Source organism: Alnus glutinosa, chromosome 12 (assembly GCF_958979055.1).
Source record: "Alnus glutinosa chromosome 12, dhAlnGlut1.1, whole genome shotgun sequence".
Taxonomy (NCBI): domain Eukaryota; kingdom Viridiplantae; phylum Streptophyta; class Magnoliopsida; order Fagales; family Betulaceae; genus Alnus; species Alnus glutinosa.
The window spans coordinates 22,636,375-22,641,350 of NC_084897.1; the positions used below are offsets into that span (position 1 = coordinate 22,636,375).

The 4,976-nt window shown below is 36.7% G+C and overlaps 1 long non-coding RNA gene across 1 annotated transcript; it reads left to right on the forward strand.

Annotated features, from left to right (window-relative positions):
- The first annotated feature begins 789 nt into the window (after positions 1-789).
- Positions 790-3,666, forward strand: LOC133852389 (uncharacterized). The gene is made up of 3 exons (XR_009895928.1): positions 790-1,307; positions 1,893-1,955; positions 3,236-3,666. It is a non-coding gene; the product is annotated as an uncharacterized LOC133852389 (long non-coding RNA).
- The last annotated feature ends 1,310 nt before the right edge of the window (positions 3,667-4,976 follow it).

The following is a 4,976-nucleotide window of genomic DNA, read 5'->3' on the forward strand; positions in this document are numbered from 1 at the left end:
CCCTACCCCAAAACCGAAGCCCGGCTGATCGGTCGACTGCTTCTTCCTCCAAACCTTCGATTGCAAACTTGTAGAAACCGGACCAACTTCGACTAACCCTAAAATAAGACAACTCTGTTTTTTTTTTCCCATTAAGATAAGTCTGTTCGTTCAATATGGTGAAATGTGGCAAAATTGTAATATTTTGCCATTTTTCACCTCATACGGGCACTAAAGGCAAGCAGGGCATTTTTGTAAATCCGGACTTGTACAGAGGGGTAATTTCGGGCTTTTGGGGCTTAAAAACTCACGTGCACGTCAGGTGGGCATTTTCCATCCAATTTGACGACTTAAACTGACGGAGGGGGCCAAAAAATGAGAGTTTAGTAGTTTGGGGGGTCGGAGTGTCAGTGTTGGTAGTTTGGGGTGCCATCCGGAGAAAGGGTGGTAGTTTGGGAGGCTTTTATATATTTAACCCTAGAATATTATATTTATAAACTTATTTTTATACATATATATTAATAAATATGAATACTATATATACACACACACACGAGTGAGCTAACAATTCAAGTCGTATGAATCGAATCGAACTTATACGAGTCGAGTTCACGAACTTTGTTCGAGCTGAACCGAATTTATACGAGCAAATTACTATGTTTACGAACGACTCATTTATTTTTTAAGCCGAAATCGAATCAAGCTTAAAAGAGCATAGCCGAACCGAACCAAGTTCACAAAGAGACCGCTCATCTACCACCCTTACCTGCCGGCATTTCTCTTTTTATTTATTGGCCGTAAACGACAGCAACGACATAGAAAAACGTTTCGAGAAAAATAAAGCGGGAGCCATTGGCGCTACAGGGGAAATTTCCGCGCGAAAAACCAAAATCCCTAACATTTTTCTCTCGGAGTTCTCTCCCTCTTCGTCCTTCTCTCTGAAACCGAAAACCAAAACTCGGCCTCTTTCTGTGTTTCTGAGAGCTTCATCTACACTTCACGCAACACATTTACCTTTCCTTTTCCACTTCTACCCGAACTTGCCCCTAATCTATTTCTTTCCGTCGCCGAAGCACCGTCGGTGGCATTTCTTGGCCTTCATCCTCGGCTGTGGCCATTTCCGAGGACCATCGGTGAGATTTCTCAAAGTGCAAGAAGGAGGACCGTCGGTGAGATTCATTAAGGAGCAACAAAACTTACAGAGTCTCTGTTGTGGCTGAAAGGCGTCTTCTATTTTCGTCAGGGCCATATCGAGCAGGCGTCTTCTATTTTCGTCAGGGCCATATCGAGCAGGCGTCTTCTATTTTCGTCAGGGCCATATCGAGCAGGTTAGTTTCGAGCTCTGAGCTACTGCTTTTGGGGATACATCAAATTAATTCCTAGCACTAGTAATTATTTGTTAAATTATTTTCATTTTCCCGTTTAGTGTATTTCCCTTTGTTTTTGTTTTTTTTTTTTTTTCAATTTTATGATCTGTTCTTTCTTATTTTTTGGAGCTCTGAGCTCTAATGTTGATATATTATTAGTGTGGGTGTAAGACCTATTCTTTGTTTTCTTTTGTTGATAAATTTGGACAATTTTGTTTTCGATTTAGATTGTTTCTCACCAAAGTAAAATCTAATCTATCACCAAATTAAAACTCTTGGCTTTATGTCAAAAGTTGTCAAGATGTTCGTTATATTCATTCCATAAGATAGTTTCAGTAAGCAAGGAAAATTTAGAAAACATATTCTCAGTTGGGCATTAGTGTCACACTTCAGGATAGCATTTGGTCAGCTTTAGTTGGCAATATGACCCATCACAACCGGACTAGAACTTTTGAAGTGCATTGATTCATGTATATGCTGTGATGTTATATGGTGGTTTTTGAACTGTACATAAGCTGAGCGCTGATACTGCTCTGATCCGTACAGGTGAAGGAATGCAAATCAGCCTTGCTACGTTTTGCAAAGAAGACTAACATCCCCGTTCTTTTGGTGAGGATACATTGTCCAAAATCTAATCAGGTTTCAGATTTTGTTACTTGATTTAAGTTTGCTGAAGAATGGGATTTCTTCCAATTAATGCTGTTAGATTCAATATGGGTCCATAATAGTTCTGTGCTCTTCAATACTCTAAAATGTGAAGGGAAACCAAAATTGAAATTCTTGGGATAGTTACTAATTATCTTCATTCTTCACATCTAGGTCGAGTGTTATTGTTTTGCTGTTTGAATTTGAACTTCTATTAGTTTCCAAAGTAAGAAAATAGTTGTACTAGTCAATCTTCTATATGTTTTGCACTTCTTCACTGTATTGCAATCATGCTGAATTCGATTGCCAAATGGTTTTTACTTTCAGTCAATTGTTTTCCTTCGTACCTAAATGCTTGAATAGATGCCAAATGCTAAATGGTGGAGCTTCATACTGAATGTTTGCAAATATAAGCAAATATACCACCATCAAGCCTAAGTAACAAAACAAATTTAAGAGATAGCATTTATCAATAAAGGAAGACAAAGTCTAGTACTATTGCATGATTGGTTTGTCTTACAGCTTACAATGAATCAAACAATTATTCTTATTAAACTTACAACAAACAAGAGCTCCAAGGATGAATCGGCTCTTTGGAAGCAATCGCCTAAGATTTAAATATGCTTGATTTCACACTTTCTTTCCTTCCTCTACAGTTATCCTACTTTAGCAACCAAAAATGCCAGGACCAGCCCGTGAAAGAAGCTCCTTATCCTTATGATTTCCGCTGAAAAGAGTAAATTTTGCAGGCTAGACATGCTTAATTATTACTTTTAACTTAAGCTAGTTTATTTTCCTTGAAAAGGAAGCGTTTATTGCTCAAGGTGTGACTGTACTGCTGCTGCTACATTATTGGTCGATTCTGTTCTGAATGTGACATTTAAGTCATGATTCTTTTTTATTCCAGTGCTTTTTAGTTGTTAGTTTCAGTGTGTTCGTGAATAAAGTTGTCCAATCTGCCAATTTCCTAGAACAAACCTACAAAATCTTTGCTTAGCTGTGCGTGGTTAGCATTTTCTGAACTATTGCTTTCCAGTTAGGCCCCCCATATGGATGTAAATGAAACTACGTATAGGGTCATGCTTTCTATTTTTACGAAAAGTCCAGATTTGACCAAGAAAAGTAATTCATTGGAAATTGAAGCTTTTGAGAAGCTTCTAATAAAATGGTGCATCTGGAATTTTCCTATTGTTTCTATTATGTGTACAATATCCTCACCAATTTTAATTGCTTCTATTTATCAGTTCTCGGAGGCTTGAGGATGGCAGGGTGGAATTGCTTCTCCAGGTCACATTTTGTGTGGCAGTTGGTGCTCTAGTTGCAAGTATGCCTTCCACTGGAATAAAACAAATCTCATGCTTACAATTAATCACACGTTTGTATAAATTGCTTATAAAGGTGGTTTATTTAGTAACTCTGATACAATATGCATTACATTGTGCTTTGTATACATCATTTGACCACCTAGGAACTTGCTTGTGTAGAACCAACCATCTGTGCCAGACAGTTTGTTAGATGTCGTCCCTAGGAGGATAATTCTTAATGATATAACATGGTTTTATGAATAATTAATAAATGTTTTCCTTCTAAAATGACTTTAACATACAACCTATGCTTTTATACTAAAGCTTAGAGAAACCTTAAGCTCAAATTAAAGGTAGTGCTGCTCTTCATTCGAGTGATATAATTGTCATATAGGCTGTAGGTACTGGCAATAAATCTTATTAAGTCCTTAATGCTCCCACGTAGCTGGCCCTTTAGGTTTAAATCTTCTGTACTAAATATATTTTGCTTCAATATTGATTCCAGCCACTGCATTTTAACACTTCATGATTCTGCAGATCAAGCTGTATAAAGAATACAAGGATTTAATTCTTATTTAAAACATCCCAACATTAGACAAACTTGCTTAACACCTCCTAGCTTGTGATAGGGACATCAAGGTGGATAAGAATTGGAAACAGGAAACTAAAACTAGAAGATTTAATTGAATCCAGTTTTGCTGTGAAAAGAAATTAGGAAGAATGTTGGGAAGTGGTCAAGGCGAATCAGGGGTCTTTTTCGTAGGCACCAAAGGAGCCACGTGTGGCAAATTAATGACAAAATTGATGTTTGTGTATTATTGAGAGGAGATTTTACAAATGCAGGCTGTGCCACGAGGTTCATTTATTTATATGTTGTGAAGTGCACCAAAAAGCCTGATTTGACACAATTTTGTCGCTCACTTCGCTTGGGGCCCAACCCAAACGTGACCAATTTGTTTTCGGGGCCATTGGACTTTGACAACTCAAAAGTGATTTCTCTGCTGTCGTTTAATCCGTCGTTTAGTGCCTCATTTTTCACATTCTCTCTCCCAATTCAATCCAAATTGGATGCATTTTGGGATGACCAATCGATTTTTTTTTTATTTTTTTTTAAAAAAACCCTGTAGGCCTGGAATGGAAACATTGAATCCAAGCAAGAGCCAAATCCTTTTCATGGCCGTGTTGGCCTGAGATTGGTTAAGCTCGACCTATAAAAGTTGTGGCCCTAACTCAATCACGTAGTCAAACTAAAGTTGTAAAACCCTAATAGATGGGTTATGATTGTTAAATTTTTTGTTTTTAGTAACAAATAATTCAAAATATAAAACGCCCATATAACACTAAAATTATTTTTATCTTTATTAAGTTAAAATGATTCTTTGAAACAAATTTTTTTTTTTTTTTTTTTAAGTGAACGGTCCCCAAAAAAATTTTTGGAATCATATTAAAAAAAAAAGAAGGAAATATTGCAAAAGAATGTGTGATGATTGATCAGAATTGTGACACGATGACAATGCCACATGGTGCCAATTTGTTAGAATTAGACACCACTCAGAAATTGAAATGTGGACTGTGGAGTGACAGGCTACAAAACGTACTGAAAGTTAATCGAAGGGAGTGTAAACACATTTATTTTTTATTTTTATTTTTTTGGTCTTTTTAACTTTTAACTTTAACTTTA